An 18,664-nucleotide genomic window follows, 5' to 3' on the forward strand; every position below is an offset into this window, starting at 1 on the left:
TTTGCCCTGCACTGGCTCATCTTTCACGCCGAGGATCGACTCACACCACGGTCGCACGTGGGACAGCCCTGTGGGAAAGCCTCGAGGGAAAGCCTCGAGGGAAAACCACAGATCCTTTGATCCACGCGACGGGAAGCGTGACATTGCTCCTAAAGCCTGGAAGGAAAGCGCACGTGCATGCCCCCACTCGAGACGAGGCCTGACTCCCCTGGGGAGACTCCAGAAGTACCCAAAGATCCATGTCAGCCCCTGAGAGGAATCCTCGGTTCCGGCCCTGACTCCACACAAGGTTTTTGGCCCCGGTATCGACGGGAGAGGAATCCCGAGAGGCCCCCTAACAACTCGCATGGGGACTGGCCTCTCCTGAGGCCACCAGGGCGGGTCCGTGAGGTCCCCGTCGTAACTCGAGAACACCTGCCGCAACTCGAGAAAATCCAGGAAGTTCTCCCTTCCAGGCGAGATGAGGCCTATTTCCGATGAGGCGTCTGGAGACTAATGACACCTAACCTCTGGAACTTCCAAAGGGTCTTTCACACCCTTGCTGCAACTCAAGAAGTTCACCGCCATACCCGTCTCCACTCGAGAGGAAGCACGATGGTCCCGCCCACATCCAGAGGAGCCCCGTTTCCCCCTCGTAGCTCGAGATGAGGGATCCTTTCCCTGCTTTCAACGGGAAAGAATTCCCGGCGTTCCCGTCGCATCTCAAGAGGCGGCACTCTCAACAGGAAAGGCGAGAGGAACTCCATGGTCGTACCACCATTCCAAGAGTCCCCCAGATGTCTCAGTCCATTCCAGAGGAACCTCTTTGCCCTGCACTGGCTCATTTTTCACGCCGAGAATCGACTCACACCACGGTGTCACATGGGACAGCCCTGTGGGAAAGCCTCGAGGGAAAGCCTCGAGGGAAAACCGCAGATCATTTGATCCACGCGACGGGAAGCGTGACATTGCTGCTACAGCCTGGAAGGAAAGTGCACGTGCATGCCCCCACTCGAGACGAGGCCTGACTCCCCTGGGGAGACTCCAGAAGTACCCAAAGATCCATGTCAGCCCCTGAGAGGAATCCTCGGTTCCGGCCCTGACTCCACACAAGGTTTTTGGCCCCGGTATAGAGGGGAGAGGAATCCCGAGAGGCCCCCTAGCAACTCGCATGGGGACTGGCCTCTCCTGAGGCCACCAGGGCTGGTGCCTGAGTTCCCCGTCGTAACTTAAGAACACCTGCCGCAACTCGAGAAAATCCAGGAAGTTCTCCCTTCCAGGCGAGATGAGGCCTATTTCCGATGAGGCGTCTGGAGACTAATGACACCTAACCTCTGGAACTTTGAAAGGGTCTTTCACACCCTTGCTGCAACTCAAGAAGTTCTCCGCCATACCCGTCTCCACTCGAGAGGAAGCACGATGGTCCCGCCCACATCCAGAGGAGCCCCGTTTCCCCCTCGGTGCTCGAGATGAGGGATCCTTTCCCTGCTTTCAACGGGAAAGAATTCCCGGCGTTCCCGTCGCATCTCAAGAGGAGGCACTCTCAACAGGAAAGGCGAGAGGAACTCCATGGTCGTACCACCATTCCAAGAGTCCCCCAGATGTCTCAGTCCATTCCAGAGGAACCTCTTTGCCCTGCACTGGCTCATCTTTCACGCCGAGGATCGACTCACACCACGGTGGCACGTGGGACAGCCCTGTGGGAAAGCCTCGAGGGAAAGCCTCGAGGGAAAACCACAGATCCTTTGATCCACGCGACGGGAAGCGTGACATTGCTGCTACAGCCTGGAAGGAAAGCGCACGTGCATGCCCCCACTCGAGACGAGGCCTGACTCCACTGGGGAGACTCCAGAAGTACCCAAAGATCCATGTCAGCCCCTGAGAGGAATCCTCGGTTCCGGCCCTGACTCCACACAAGGTTTTTGGCCCCGGTATCGATGGGAGAGGAATCCCGAGAGGCCCCGTAGCAACTCGCATGGGGACTGGCCTCTCCTGAGGCCACCAGGGCGGGTCCCTGAGGTCCCCGTCGTAACTCGAGAACACCTGCCGCAACTCGAGAAAATCCAGGAAGTTCTCCCTTCCAGGCGAGATGAGGCCTATTTCCGATGAGGCCTCTGGAGACTAATGACACCAAACCTCTGGAACTTCGAAAGGGTCTTTCACACCCTTGCTGCAACTCAAGAAGTTCACCGCCATACCCGTCTCCACTCGAGAGGAAGCACGATGGTCCCGCCCACATCCAGAGGAGCCCCGTTTCCCCCTCGGAGCTCGAGATGAGGGATCCTTTCCCTGCTTTCAACGGGAAAGAATTCCCGGCGTTCCCGTCGCATCTCAAGAGGAGGCACTCTCAACAGGAAAGGCGAGAGGAACTCCATGGTCGTACCACCATTCCAAGAGTCCCCCAGATGTCTCAGTCCATTGCAGAGGAACCTCTTTGCCCTGCACTGGCTCATCTTTCACGCCGAGGATCGACTCACACCACGGTCGCACATGGGACAGCCCTGTGGGAAAGCCTCGAGGGAAAGCCTCGAGGGAAAACCACAGATCCTTTGATGCACGCGACGGGAAGCGTGACATTGCTCCTAAAGCCTGGAAGGAAAGCGCACGTGCATGCCCCCACTCGAGACGAGGCCTGACTCCCCTGGGGAGACTCCAGAAGTACCCAAAGTTCCATGTCAGCCCCTGAGAGGAATCCTCGGTTCCGGCCCTGACTCCACACAAGGTTTTTGGCCCCGGTATCGACGGGAGAGGAATCCCGAGAGGCCCCCTAACAACTCGCATGGGGACTGGCCTCTCCTGAGGCCACCAGGGCGGGTCCCTGAGGTCCCCGTCGTAACTCGAGAACACCTGCCGCAACTCGAGAAAATCCAGGAAGTTCTCCCTTCCAGGCGAGATGAGGCCTATTTCCGATGAGGCGTCTGGAGACTAATGACACCTAACCTCTGGAACTTCCAAAGGGTCTTTCACACCCTTGCTGCAACTCAAGAAGTTCACCGCCATACCCGTCTCCACTCGAGAGGAAGCACGATGGTCCCGCCCACATCCAGAGGAGCCCCGTTTCCCCCTCGGAGCTCGAGATGAGGGATCCTTTCCCTGCTTTCAACGGGAAAGAATTCCCGGCGTTCCCGTCGCATCTCAAGAGTAGGCACTCTCAACAGGAAAGGCGAGAGGAACTCCATGGTCTTACCACCATTCCAAGAGTCCCCCAGATGTCTCAGTCCATTCCAGAGGAAACTCTTTGCCCTGCACTGGCTCATCTTTCACGCCGAGGATCGACTCACACCACGGTGGCACGTGGGACAGCCCTGTGGGAAAGCCTCGAGGGAAAGCCTCGAGGGAAAACCGCAGATCATTTGATCCACGCGACGGGAAGCGTGACATTGCTGCTACAGCCTGGAAGGAAAGTGCACGTGCATGCCCCCACTCGAGACGAGGCCTGACTCCCCTGGGGAGACTCCAGAAGTACCCAAAGATCCATGTCAGCCCCTGAGAGGAATCCTCGGTTCCGGCCCTGACTCCACACAAGGTTTTTGGCCCCGGTATCGACGGGAGAGGAATCCCGAGAGGCCCCCTAGCAACTCGCATAGGGACTGGCCTCTCCTGAGGCCACCAGGGTGGGTCCCTGAGGTCCCCGTCGTAACTCGAGAACACCTGCCGCAACTCGAGAAAATCCAGGAAGTTCTCCCTTCCAGGCGAGATGAGGCCTATTTCCGATGAGGCGTCTGGAGACTAATGACACCTTACCTCTGGAAGTTCGAAAGGGTCTTTCACAGCCTTGCTGCAACTCAAGAAGTTCACCACCATACCCTGCCGGAAGCCAGTGTGAGGAATCCCGCCCGTGACAAGGTCATGAGGAAGGAAGCTGACATACGCAAGGCGTGCTCAGACTTCAGGGACCCCTCTGGATATTCCTAAGCATGTACCCCAGCAAAAATCTGCTGGCTTTTGTGCTCTGCTTTTCCACTTTTCTGATATTCTCTGGAAAAAAGTCAATTCAGGGTTTTAGTCTTCTGCATTTGAAAGGGATGTTTCAGTTAAACCCCTCTGATAGCTCTCTAGTCTGCCTAACAGGTTCCCCAGACCTCTTACAGCTTGTGAATTGCTTACAGCCCCCCAACCGCGAGAGGCACAAAGCTTACAGCTTGTGAATTGCTTACAGCCCCCCAACCGCGGGAGGCACAAAGCTTAAAAGCATCTTAAAGATACAGAGCCTTTTCTAAAGAGTTAAAAATTATATTGGTAGAGGGTTTTCACTGTTGACTCAAGGATTGCTGCCAGACCTCCTTATTCTTTATCTTTTAGGCACCTGGAAGGATGTTAATGTAAGCAGGATGTAGAAAAAGATACATAGTAGTTTTGATGTTAGCAACACTAGACTTTTGAGTTAATTGCTTCTCTTTTGCTATAAATCACTGCACTCCCTCTACTTGTTATAAGTTGCTGTATCCTTGCTGTCTAAGAATGTAACTTTCTTTAGTGCTTTCCGAGAGTGGCACCAGACCTTGGGAAGATCAACACAAATAAGTCTTGTGGTTGACAAACCCTTATCAGAAAAAAGGCTGTAAAATGTTAATTGGCCCTTTTGGTTGGAAGATGATGTAAATTACCTAAGACTTGTGTATACAATTAGGTATGCAGAGAGAAAAGCCTGGTTTTGATAAGAGTCTGGACTGCTAACGCTGCATAACTTTGTGTTACCCATTGATCTCCATGTTTTATCAAAAGTATAAAAGGCCTTCTGAACAATAAAGGACGGGACCAGATTCTCAGACCAGTTTCTCGGACTAGTCTCGGCCTGGTTTCTTGGGAATCTGGCTCCCCCCCTGTCTCTCTCTCTCTCTCTTTTTCTCTCCCTTTTCTTCCCTCTGCTCTTTACTTTAATTTCAGGCTGAATTTCCATCTGGGGCGCGGAGGCTCGCCAGGTCTACTTATTTGCCCTGGTTATTAAGATCCGCGAGAAAGGGAGCTAAAGGCGAGGCACCCTTAGATATTCAAGCGGGCACCGGTGGCCCAACGTAGATGGTGCAAATTCCTTGTCTGGAATTTTATTGGTCTTCCGCGTAAACCAAGCTATTCAGCCCTCTTTCTCCACTTAATCTTCCTACTGCACTACAGTTTCTTAATCTAATCTTATATTAATAAATAAACAAGTCTTTCCACGCAAACGCCGTCCACCCTTCGAATTCCCTGGATCCACCGGGGCTGGACCCCGGCAATACCCGTCTCCACTAGAGAGGAAGCACGATGGTCCCGCCCACATCCAGAGGAGCCCCGTTTCCCCCTCGTAGCTCGAGATGAGGGATCCTTTGCCTGCTTTCAACGGGAAAGAATTCCCGGCGTTCCCGTCGCATCTCAAGAGGAGGCACTCTCAACAGGAAAGGCGAGAGGAACTCCATGGTCGTACCACCATTCCAAGAGTCCCCCAGATGTCTCAGTCCATTCCAGAGGAAGCACTTTGCCCTGCACTGGCTCATCTTTCACGCCGAGGATCGACTCACACCACGGTGGCACGTGGGACAGCCCTGTGGGAAAGCCTCGAGGGAAAGCCTCGAGGGAAAACCACAGATCCTATGATCCACGCGACGGGAAGCGTGACAATGCTGCTACAGCCTGGAAGGAAAGCGCACGTGCATGCCCCCACTCGAGACGAGGCCTGACTCCCCTGGGGAGACTCCAGAAGTACCCAAAGATCCATGTCAGCCCCTGAGAGGAATCCTCGGTTCCGGCCCTGACTCCACACAAGGTTTTTGGCCCCGGTATCGACGGGAGAGGAATCCCGAGAGGCCCCCTAGCAACTCGCATAGGGACTGGCCTCTCCTGAGGCCACCAGGGCGGGTCCCAGAGGTCCCCGTCGTAACTCGAGAACACCTGCCGCAACTCGAGAAAATCCAGGAAGTTCTCCCTTCCAGGCGAGATGAGGCCTATTTCTGATGAGGCGTCTGGAGACTAATGACACCTAACCTCTGGAACTTCGAAAGGGTCTTTCACACCCTTCTTGCAACTCAAGAAGTTCACCGCCATACCCGTCTCCACTCGAGAGGAAGCACGATGGTCCCGCCCACATCCAGAGGAGCCCCGTTTCCCCCTCGTAGCTCGAGATGAGGGATCCTTTCCCTGCTTTCAACGGGAAAAAATTCCCGGCGTTCCCGTCGCATCTCAAGAGGAGGCACTCTCAACAGGAAAGGGGAGAGGAACTCCATGGTCGTACCACCATTCCAAGAGTCCCCCAGATGTCTCAGTCCATTCCAGAGGAAACTCTTTGCCCTGCACTGGCTCATCTTTCACGCCGAGGATCGACTCACACCACGGTGGCACGTGGGACAGCCCTGTGGGAAAGCCTCGAGGGAAAGCCTCGAGGGAAAACCACAGATCCTTTGATCCACGCGACGGGAAGCGTGACATTGCTGCTACAGCCTGGAAGGAAAGTGCACGTGCATGCCCCCTCACGAGACGAGGCCTGTCTCCCCTGGCGAGAGTCCAGAAGTACCCAAAGATCCATATCAGCCCCTGAGAGGAATCCTCGGTTCTGGCCCTGACTCCACACAAGGTTTTTGGCCCCGGTATCGACGGGAGAGGAATCCCGAGAGGCCCCCTAGCAACTCGCATGGTGACTGGCCACTCCTGAGGCCACCAGGGCGGGTCCCTGAGGTCCCCGTCGTAACTCGAGAACACCTGCCGCAACTCGAGAAAATCCAGGAAGTTCTCCCTTCCAGGCGAGATGAGGCCTATTTCCGATGAGGCGTCTGGAGACTAATGACACCTAACCTCTGGAACTTCGAAAGGGTCTTTCACACCCTTGCTGCAACTCAAGAAGTTCACCGCCATACCCGTGTCCACTCGAGAGGAAGCACGATGGTCCCGCCCACATCCAGAGGAGCCCCGTTTCCCCCTCGTAGCTCGAGATGAGGGATCCTTTGCCTGCTTTCAACGGGAAAGAATTCCCGGAGTTCCCGTCGCATCTCAAGAGGAGGCACTCTCAACAGGAAAGGCGAGAGGAACTCCATGGTCGTACCACCATTCCAAGAGTCCCCCAGATGTCTCAGTCCATTCCAGAGGAACCTCTTTGCCCTGCACTGGCTCATCTTTCACGCCGAGGATCGACTCACACCACGGTGGCACGTGGGACAGCCCTGTGGGAAAGCCTCGAGGGAAAACCACAGATCCTTTGATCCACGCGACGGGAAGCGTGACATTGCTGCTACAGCCTGGAAAGAAAACGCACGTGCATGCCCCCACTCGAGACGAGGCCTGACTCCCCTGCGGAGACTCCAGAAGTACAAAAGATCCATGTCAGCCCCTGAGAGGAATCCTCGTTTCCGGCCCTGACTCCACACAAGGTTTTTGGCCCCGGTATCGACGGGAGGGGAATCCCGAGAGGCCCCCTAGCAACTCGCATGTGGACTGGCCTCTCCTGAGGCCACCAGGGCGGGTCCCTGAGGTCCCCGTCGTAACTCGAGAACACCTGCCGCATCTCGAGAAAATCCAGGAAGTTCTCCCTTCCAGGCGAGATGAGGCCTATTTCCGATGAGGCGTCTGGAGACTAATGACACCTAACCTCTGGAACTTCGAAAGGGTCTTTCACACCCTTGCTGCAACTCAAGAAGTTCACTTCCATACCCGTCTCCACTCGAGAGGAAGCAGGATGGTCCCGCCCACATCCAGAGGAGCCCCGTTTCCCCCTCGTAGCTCGACATGAGGGATCCTTTGCCTGCTTTCAACGGGAAAGAATTCCCTGCGTTCCCGTCGCATCTCAAGAGGAGGCACTCTCAACAGGAAAGGCGAGAGGAACTCCATGGTCGTACCACCATTCCAAGAGTCCCCCAGATGTCTCAGTCCATTCCAGAGGAAGCTCTTTGCCCTGCACTGGCTCATCTTTCACGCAGAGGATCGACTCACACCACGGAGGCACGTGGGACAGCCCTGTGGGAAAGCCTCGAGGGAAAGCCTCGAGGGAAAACCACAGATCCTTTGATCCACGCGACGGGAAGCGTGACATTGCTGCTACAGCCTGGAAGGAAAGCACACGTGCATGCCCCCACTCGAGACGAGGCCTGACTCCCCTGGGGAGACTCCAGAAGTACCCAAAGATCCATGTCAGCCCCTGAGAGGAATCCTCGGTTCCGGCCCTGACTCCACACAAGGTATTTGGCACCGATATCGACGGGAGAGGAATCCCGAGAGGCCCCCTAGCAACTCGCATGGGGACTGGCCTTTCCTGAGGCCACCAGGGAGGGTCCCTGAGGTCCACGTCGTAACTCGAGAACACCTGCTGCAACTCGAGAAAATCCAGGAAGTTCTCCTTTCCAGGCGAGATGAGGCCTATTTCCGATGAGGCTTCTGGAGACTAATGACACCTAACCTCTGGAACTTCGAAAGGGTCTTTCACACCCTTGCTGCAACTCAAGAAGTTCACCGCCATACCCGTCTCCACTCGAGAGGAAGCACGATGGTCCCGCCCACATCCAGAGGAGCCCCGTTTCCCCCTCGTAGCTCGAGATGAGGGATCCTTTCCCTGCTTTCAACGGGAAAGAATTCCAGGCGTTCCCGTCGCATCTCAAGAGGAGGCACTCTCAACAGGAAAGGCGAGAGGAACTCCATGATCATACCACCATGCCAAGAGTCCCCCAGATGTCTCAGTCCATTCCAGAGGAACCTCTTTGCCCTGCACTGGCTCATCTTTCACGCCGAAGATTGACTCACACCACGGTGGCACGTGGGACAGCCCTGTGGGAAAGCCTGGAGGGAAAACCACAGATCCTTTGATCCATGGGTCGAGAATCGTGACATTGCTGCTACAGCTTGGAAGGATAGCGCACGTGCATGCCCCCCTCGAGACGAGGCCTGACTCCCCTGCGGAGACTCCAGAAGTACCCAAAGATCCATGTCAGCCCCTGAGAGGAATCCTCGTTTCCGGCCCTGACTCCACACAAGGTTTTTGGCCCCGGTATCGACGGGAGAGGAATTCCGAGAGGCCCCCTAGCAACTCGCATGTGGACTGGCCTCTCCTGAGGCAATCAGGGCGGGTCCCTGAGGTCCCCGTCGTAACTCGAGAACACCTGCCGCATCTCGAGAAAATCCAGGAAGTTCTCCCTTCCAGGCGAGAAGAATCCTATTTCCGATGAGGCGTCTGGAGACTAATGACACCTAACCTCTGGAATTTCGAAAGGGTCTTTCACACCCTTGCTGCAACTCAAGAAGTTCACTTCCATACCCGTCTCCACTCGAGAGGAAGCACGATGGTCCCGCCCACATCCAGAGGAGCCCCGTTTCCCCCTCGTAGCTCGAGATGAGGGATCCTTTGCCTGCTTTCAACGGGAAAGAATTCCCGGCGTTCCCATCGCATCTCAAGAGGAGGCACTCTCAACAGGAAAGGCGAGAGGAACTCCATGGTGGTACCACCATTCCAAGAGTCCCCCAGATGTCTCAGTCCATTCCAGAGGAAGCTCTTTGCCCTGCACTGGCTCATCTTTCACGCCGAGGATCGACTCACACCACGGTGGCACGTGGGACAGCCCTGTTGGAAAGCCTCCAGGGAAAGCCTCGAGGGAAAACCACAGATCCTATGATCCACGCGACGGGAAGCGTGACATTGCTGCTACAGCCTGGAAGGAAAGTGCACGTGCATGCCCCCTCACGAGACGAGGCCTGTCTCCCCTGGCGAGACTCCAGAAGTACCCAAAGATCCATATCAGCCCCTGAGAGGAATCCTCGGTTCTGGCCCTGACTCCACACAAGGTTTTTGGCCCCGGTATCGACGGGAGAGGAATCCCGAGAGGCCCCCTAGCAACTCGCATGGTGACTGGCCACTCCTGAGGCCACCAGGGCGGGTCCCTGAGGTCCCCGTCGTAACTCGAGAACACCTGCCGCAACTCGAGAAAATCCAGGAAGTTCTCCCTTCCAGGCGAGATGAGGCCTATTTCCGATGAGGCGTCTGGAGACTAATGACACCTAACCTCTGGAACTTCGAAAGGGTCTTTCACACCCTTGCTGCAACTCAAGAAGTTCACCGCCATACCCGTCTCCACTCGAGAGGAAGCACGATGGTCCCGCCCACATCCAGAGGAGCCCCGTTTCCCCCTCGTAGCTCGAGATGAGGGATCCTTTGCCTGCTTTCAACGGGAAAGAATTCCCGGAGTTCCCGTCGCATCTCAAGAGGAGGCACTCTCAACAGGAAAGGCGAGAGGAACTCCATGGTCGTACCACCATTCCAAGAGTCCCCCAGATGTCTCAGTCCATTGCAGAGGAACCTCTTTGCCCTGCACTGGCTCATCTTTCACGCCGAGGATCGACTCACACCACGGTCGCACGTGGGACAGCCCTGTGGGAAAGCCTCGAGGGAAAGCCTCGAGGGAAAACCACAGATCCTTTGATCCACGCGACGGGAAGCGTGACATTGCTCCTAAAGCCTGGAAGGAAAGCGCACGTGCATGCCCCCACTCGAGACGAGGCCTGACTCCCCTGGGGAGACTCCAGAAGTACCCAAAGATCCATGTCAGCCCCTGAGAGGAATCCTCGGTTCCGGCCCTGACTCCACACAAGGTTTTTGGCCCCGGTATCGACGGGAGAGGAATCCCGAGAGGCCCCCTAACAACTCGCATGGGGACTGGCCTCTCCTGAGGCCACCAGGGCGGGTCAGTGAGGTCCCCGTCGTAACTCGAGAACACCTGCCGCAACTCGAGAAAATCCAGGAAGTTCTCCCTTCCAGGCGAGATGAGGCCTATTTCCGATGAGGCGTCTGGAGACTAATGACACCTAACCTCTGGAACTTCCAAAGGGTCTTTCACACCCTTGCTGCAACTCAAGAAGTTCACCGCCATACCCGTCTCCACTCGAGAGGAAGCACGATGGTCCCGCCCACATCCAGAGGAGCCCCGTTTCCCCCTCGTAGCTCGAGATGAGGGATCCTTTCCCTGCTTTCAACGGGAAAGAATTCCCGGCGTTCCCGTCGCATCTCAAGAGGAGGCACTCTCAACAGGAAAGGCGAGAGGAACTCCATGGTCGTACCACCATTCCAAGAGTCCCCCAGATGTCTCAGTCCATTCCAGAGGAACCTCTTTGCCCTGCACTGGCTCATTTTTCACGCCGAGAATCGACTCACACCACGGTGTCACATGGGACAGCCCTGTGGGAAAGCCTCGAGGGAAAGCCTCGAGGGAAAACCGCAGATCATTTGATCCACGCGACGGGAAGCGTGACATTGCTGCTACAGCCTGGAAGGAAAGTGCACGTGCATGCCCCCACTCGAGACGAGGCCTGACTCCCCTGGGGAGACTCCAGAAGTACCCAAAGATCCATGTCAGCCCCTGAGAGGAATCCTCGGTTCCGGCCCTGACTCCACACAAGGTTTTTGGCCCCGGTATAGAGGGGAGAGGAATCCCGAGAGGCCCCCTAGCAACTCGCATGGGGACTGGCCTCTCCTGAGGCCACCAGGGCGGGTGCCTGAGTTCCCCGTCGTAACTTAAGAACACCTGCCGCAACTCGAGAAAATCCAGGAAGTTCTCCCTTCCAGGCGAGATGAGGCCTATTTCCGATGAGGCGTCTGGAGACTAATGACACCTAACCTCTGGAACTTTGAAAGGGTCTTTCACACCCTTGCTGCAACTCAAGAAGTTCTCCGCCATACCCGTCTCCACTCGAGAGGAAGCACGATGGTCCCGCCCACATCCAGAGGAGCCCCGTTTCCCCCTCGGTGCTCGAGATGAGGGATCCTTTCCCTGCTTTCAACGGGAAAGAATTCCCGGCGTTCCCGTCGCATCTCAAGAGGAGGCACTCTCAACAGGAAAGGCGAGAGGATCTCCATGGTCGTACCACCATTCCAAGAGTCCCCCAGATGTCTCAGTCCATTCCAGAGGAACCTCTTTGCCCTGCACTGGCTCATCTTTCACGCCGAGGATCGACTCACACCACGGTGGCACGTGGGACAGCCCTGTGGGAAAGCCTCGAGGGAAAGCCTCGAGGGAAAACCACAGATCCTTTGATCCACGCGACGGGAAGCGTGACATTGCTGCTACAGCCTGGAAGGAAAGCGCACGTGCATGCCCCCACTCGAGACGAGGCCTGACTCCACTGGGGAGACTCCAGAAGTACCCAAAGATCCATGTCAGCCCCTGAGAGGAATCCTCGGTTCCGGCCCTGACTCCACACAAGGTTTTTGGCCCCGGTATCGATGGGAGAGGAATCCCGAGAGGCCCCGTAGCAACTCGCATGGGGACTGGCCTCTCCTGAGGCCACCAGGGCGGGTCCCTGAGGTCCCCGTCGTAACTCGAGAACACCTGCCGCAACTCGAGAAAATCCAGGAAGTTCTCCCTTCCAGGCGAGATGAGGCCTATTTCCGATGAGGCCTCTGGAGACTAATGACACCAAACCTCTGGAACTTCGAAAGGGTCTTTCACACCCTTGCTGCAACTCAAGAAGTTCACCGCCATACCCGTCTCCACTCGAGAGGAAGCACGATGGTCCCGCCCACATCCAGAGGAGCCCCGTTTCCCCCTCGGAGCTCGAGATGAGGGATCCTTTCCCTGCTTTCAACGGGAAAGAATTCCCGGCGTTCCCGTCGCATCTCAAGAGGAGGCACTCTCAACAGGAAAGGCGAGAGGAACTCCATGGTCGTACCACCATTCCAAGAGTCCCCCAGATGTCTCAGTCCATTCCAGAGGAACCTCTTTGCCCTGCACTGGCTCATCTTTCACGCCGAGGATCGACTCACAACACGGTGGCACGTGGGACAGCCCTGTGGGAAAGCTTCGAGGGAAAGCCTCGAGGGAAAACCACAGATCCTTTGATCCACGCGACGGGAAGCGTGACATTGCTGCTACAACCTGGAAGGAAAGCGCACGTGCATGCCCCCACTCGAGACGAGGCCTGACTCCCCTGGGGAGACTCCAGAAGTACCCAAAGATCCATGTCAGCCCCTGAGAGGAATCCTCGGTTCCGGCCCTGACTCCACACAAGCTTTTTGGCCCCGGTATCGACGGGAGAGGAATCCCGAGAGGCCCCCTAGCAACTCGCATGGGGACTGGCCTCTCCTGAGGCCACCAGGGCCGGTCCCTGAGGTCCCCGTCGTAACTCGAGAACACCTGCCGCAACTTGAGAAAATCCAGGAAGTTCTCCCTTCCAGGCGAGATGAGGCCTATTTCCGATGAGGCGTCTGGAGACTAATGACACCTAACCTCTGGAACTTCGAAAGGGTCTTTCACACCCTTGCTGCAACTCAAGAAGTTCACCACCATACCCGTCTCCACTCGAGAGGAAGCACGATGGTCCCGACCACATCCAAAGGAGCCCCGTTTCCCCCTCGTAGCTCGAGATGAGGGATCCTTTCCCTGCTTTCAACGGGAAAGAATTCCCTGCGTTCCCGTCGCATCTCAAGAGGAGGCACTCTCAACAGGAAAGGCGAGAGGAACTCCATGGTCGTACCACCATTCCAAGAGTCCCCCAGATGTCTCAGTCCATTCCAGAGGAACCTCTTTGCCCTGCACTGGCTCATCTTTCACGCCGAGGATCGACTCACACCACGGTGGCACGTGGGACAGCCCTGTGGGAAAGCCTCGAGGGAAAGCCTCGAGGGAAAACCACAGATCCTTTGATCCACGCGACGGGAAGCGTGACATTGCTGCTACAGCCTGGAAGGAAAGCGCACGTGCATGCACCCAATCGAGACGAGGCCTGACTCCCCTGCGGAGACTCCAGAAGTACCCAAAGATCCATGTCAGCCCCTGAGAGGAATCCTCGGTTCCGGCCCTGACTCCACACAAGGTTTTTGGCCCCGGTATCGACGGGAGAGGAATCCCGAGAGGCCCCCTAGCAACTCGCATGGGGACTGGCCTCTCCGGAGGCCACCAGGGCGGGTCCCTGTGGTCCCCGTCGTAACTCGAGAACACCTGCCGCAACTCGAGAAAATCCAGGAAGTTCTCCCTTCCAGGCGAGATGAGGCCTATTTCCGATGAGGCCTCTGGAGACTAATGACACCAAACCTCTGGAACTTCGAAAGGGTCTTTCACACCCTTGCTGCAACTCAAGAAGTTCACCGCCATACCCGTCTCCACTCGAGAGGAAGCACGATGGTCCCGCCCACATTCAGAGGAGCCCCGTTTCCCCCTCGTAGCTAGAGATGAGGGATCCTTTCCCTGCTTTCAACGGGAAGGAATTCCCGGCGTTCCCGTCGCATCTCAAGAGGAGGCACTCTCAACAGGAAAGGCGAGAGGAACTCCATGGTCGTACCACCATTCCAAGAGGCCCCCAGATGTCTCAGTCCATTGCAGAGGAAACTCTTTGCCCTGCACTGGCTCATCTTTCACGCCGAGGATCGACTCACACCACGGTCGCACGTGGGACAGCCCTGTGGGAAAGCCTCGAGGGAAAGCCTCGAGGGAAAACCACAGATCCTTTGATCCACGCGACGGGAAGCGTGACATTGCTCCTAAAGCCTGGAAGGAAAGCGCACGTGCATGCCCCCACTCGAGACGAGGCCTGACTCCCCTGGGGAGACTCCAGAAGTACCCAAAGATCCATGTCAGCCCCTGAGAGGAATCCTCGGTTCCGGCCCTGACTCCACACAAGGTTTTTGGCCCCGGTATCGACGGGAGAGGAATCCCGAGAGGCCCCCTAACAACTCGCATGGGGACTGGCCTCTCCTGAGGCCACCAGGGCGGGTCCCTGAGGTCCCCGTCGTAACTCGAGAACACCTGCCGCAACTCGAGAAAATCCAGGAAGTTCTCCCTTCCAGGCGAGATGAGGCCTATTTCCGATGAGGCGTCTGGAGACTAATGACACCTAACCTCTGGAACTTCGAAAGGGTCTTTCACACCCTTGCTGCAACTCAAGAAGTTCACCGCCATACCCGTCTCCACTCGAGAGGAAGCGCGATGGTCCCGCCCACATCCAGAGGAGCCCCGTTTCCCCCTCGTAGCTCGAGATGAGGGATCCTTTCCCTGCTTTCAACGGGAAAGAATTCCCGGCGTTCCCGTCGCATCTCAAGAGGAGGCACTCTCAACAGGAAAGGCGAGAGGAACTCCATGGTCGTACCACCATTCCAAGAGTCCCCCAGATGTCTCAGTCCATTCCAGAGGAACCTCTTTGCCCTGCACTGGCTCATTTTTCACGCCGAGAATCGACTCACACCACGGTGTCACATGGGACAGCCCTGTGGGAAAGCCGCGAGGGAAAGCCTCGAGGGAAAACCGCAGATCATTTGATCCACGCGACGGGAAGCGTGACATTGCTGCTACAGCCTGGAAGGAAAGTGCACGTGCATGCCCCCACTCGAGACGAGGCCTGACTCCCCTGGGGAGACTCCAGAAGTACCCAAAGATCCATGTCAGCCCCTGAGAGGAATCCTCGGTTCCGGCCCTGACTCCACACAAGGTTTTTGGCCCCGGTATCGACGGGAGAGGAATCCCGAGAGGCCCCCTAGCAACTCGCATAGGGACTGGCCTCTCCTGAGGCCACCAGGGTGGGTCCCTGAGGTCCCCGTCGTAACTCGAGAACACCTGCCGCAACTCGAGAAAATCCAGGAAGTTCTCCCTTCCAGGCGAGATGAGGCCTATTTCCGATGAGGCGTCTGGAGACTAATGACACCTTACCTCTGGAACTTCGAAAGGGTCTTTCACAGCCTTGCTGCAACTCAAGAAGTTCACCACCATACCCTGCCGGAAGCCAGTGTGAGGAATCCCGCCCGTGACAAGGTCATGAGGAAGGAAGCTGACATACGCAAGGCGTGCTCAGACTTCAGGGACCCCTCTGGATATTCCTAAGCATGTACCCCAGCAAAAATCTGCTGGCTTTTGTGCTCTGCTTTTCCACTTTTCTGATATTCTCTGGAAAAAAGTCAATTCAGGGTTTTAGTCTTCTGCATTTGAAAGGGATGTTTCAGTTAAACCCCTCTGATAGCTCTCTAGTCTGCCTAACAGGTTCCCCAGACCTCTTACAGCTTGTGAATTGCTTACAGCCCCCCAACCGCGAGAGGCACAAAGCTTACAGCTTGTGAATTGCTTATAGCCCCCCAACCGCGGGAGGCACAAAGCTTAAAAGCATCTTAAAGATACAGAGCCTTTTCTAAAGAGTTAAAAATTATATTGGTAGAGGGTTTTCACTGTTGACTCAAGGATTGCTGCCAGACCTCCTTATTCTTTATCTTTTAGGCACCTGGAAGGATGTTAATGTAAGCAGGATGTAGAAAAAGATACATAGTAGTTTTGATGTTAGCAACACTAGACTTTTGAGTTAATTGCTTCTCTTTTGCTATAAATCACTGCACTCCCTCTACTTGTTATAAGTTGCTGTATCCTTGCTGTCTAAGAATGTAACTTTCTTTAGTGCTTTCCGAGAGTGGCACCAGACCTTGGGAAGATCAACACAAATAAGTCTTGTGGTTGACAAACCCTTATCAGAAAAAAGGCTGTAAAATGTTAATTGGCCCTTTTGGTTGGAAGATGATGTAAATTACCTAAGACTTGTGTATACAATTAGGTATGCAGAGAGAAAAGCCTGGTTTTGATAAGAGTCTGGACTGCTAACGCTGCATAACTTTGTGTTACCCATTGATCTCCATGTTTTATCAAAAGTATAAAAGGCCTTCTGAACAATAAAGGACGGGACCAGATTCTCAGACCAGTTTCTCGGACTAGTCTCGGCCTGGTGTCTTGGGAATATGGCTCCCCCCGTGTCTCTCTCTCTCTCTCTTTTTCTCTCCCTTTTCTTCCCTCTGCTCTTTACTTTAATTTCAGGCTGAATTTCCATCTGGGGCGCGGAGGCTCGCCAGGTCTACTTATTTGCCCTGGTTATTAAGATCCGCGAGAAAGGGAGCTTAAGGCGAGGCACCCTTAGATATTCAAGCGGGCACCGGTGGCCCAACGTAGATGGTGCAAATTCCTTGTCTGGAATTTTATTGGTCTTCCGCGTAAACCAAGCTATTCAGCCCTCTTTCTCCACTTAATCTTCCTACTGCACTACAGTTTCTTAATCTAATCTTATATTAATAAATAAACAAGTCTTTCCACGCCAACGCCGTCCACCCTTCGAATTCCCTGGATCCACTGGGGCTGGACCCCGGCAATACCCGTCTCCACTAGAGAGGAAGCACGATGGTCCCGCCCACATCCAGAGGAGCCCCGTTTCCCCCTCGGAGCTCGAGATGAGGGATCCTTTCCCTGCTTTCAACGGGAAAGAATTCCCGGCGTTCCCGTCGCATCTCAAGAGGAGGCACTCTCAACAGGAAAGGCGAGAGGAACTCCATGGTCGTACCACCATTCCAAGAGTCCCCCAGATGTCTCAGTCCATTGCAGAGGAACCTCTTTGCCCTGCACTGGCTCATCTTTCACGCCGAGGATCGACTCACACCACGGTCGCACATGGGACAGCCCTGTGGGAAAGCCTCGAGGGAAAGCCTCGAGGGAAAACCACAGATCCTTTGATCCACGCGACGGGAAGCGTGACATTGCTCCTAAAGCCTGGAAGGAAAGCGCACGTGCATGCCCCCACTCGAGACGAGGCCTGACTCCCCTGGGGAGACTCCAGAAGTACCCAAAGTTCCATGTCAGCCCCTGAGAGGAATCCTCGGTTCCGGCCCTGACTCCACACAAGGTTTTTGGCCCCGGTATCGACGGGAGAGGAATCCCGAGAGGCCCCCTAACAACTCGCATGGGGACTGGCCTCTCCTGAGGCCACCAGGGCGGGTCCCTGAGGTCCCCGTCGTAACTCGAGAACACCTGCCGCAACTCGAGAAAATCAAGGAAGTTCTCCCTTCCAGGCGAGATGAGGCCTATTTCCGATGAGGCGTCTGGAGACTAATGACACCTTACCTCTGGAACTTCGAAAGGGTCTTTCACAGCCTTGCTGCAACTCAAGAAGTTCACCACCATACCCTGCCGGAAGCCAGTGTGAGGAATCCCGCCCGTGACAAGGTCATGAGGAAGGAAGCTGACATACGCAAGGCGTGCTCAGACTTCAGGGACCCCTCTGGATATTCCTAAGCATGTACCCCAGCAAAAATCTGCTGGCTTTTGTGCTCTGCTTTTCCACTTTTCTGATATTCTCTGGAAAAAAGTCAATTCAGGGTTTTAGTCTTCTGCATTTGAAAGGGATGTTTCAGTTAAACCCCTCTGATAGCTCTCTAGTCTGCCTAACAGGTTCCCCAGACCTCTTACAGCTTGTGAATTGCTTACAGCCCCCCAACCGCGAGAGGCACAAAGCTTACAGCTTGTGAATTGCTTATAGCCCCCCAACCGCGGGAGGCACAAAGCTTAAAAGCATCTTAAAGATACAGAGCCTTTTCTAAAGAGTTAAAAATTATATTGGTAGAGGGTTTTCACTGTTGACTCAAGGATTGCTGCCAGACCTCCTTATTCTTTATCTTTTAGGCACCTGGAAGGATGTTAATGTAAGCAGGATGTAGAAAAAGATACATAGTAGTTTTGATGTTAGCAACACTAGACTTTTGAGTTAATTGCTTCTCTTTTGCTATAAATCACTGCACTCCCTCTACTTGTTATAAGTTGCTGTATCCTTGCTGTCTAAGAATGTAACTTTCTTTAGTGCTTTCCGAGAGTGGCACCAGACCTTGGGAAGATCAACACAAATAAGTCTTGTGGTTGACAAACCCTTATCAGAAAAAAGGCTGTAAAATGTTAATTGGCCCTTTTGGTTGGAAGATGATGTAAATTACCTAAGACTTGTGTATACAATTAGG

The sequence above is a fragment of the Capricornis sumatraensis genome, chromosome 20 (genome assembly GCF_032405125.1).
Source record: "Capricornis sumatraensis isolate serow.1 chromosome 20, serow.2, whole genome shotgun sequence".
Taxonomy (NCBI): domain Eukaryota; kingdom Metazoa; phylum Chordata; class Mammalia; order Artiodactyla; family Bovidae; genus Capricornis; species Capricornis sumatraensis.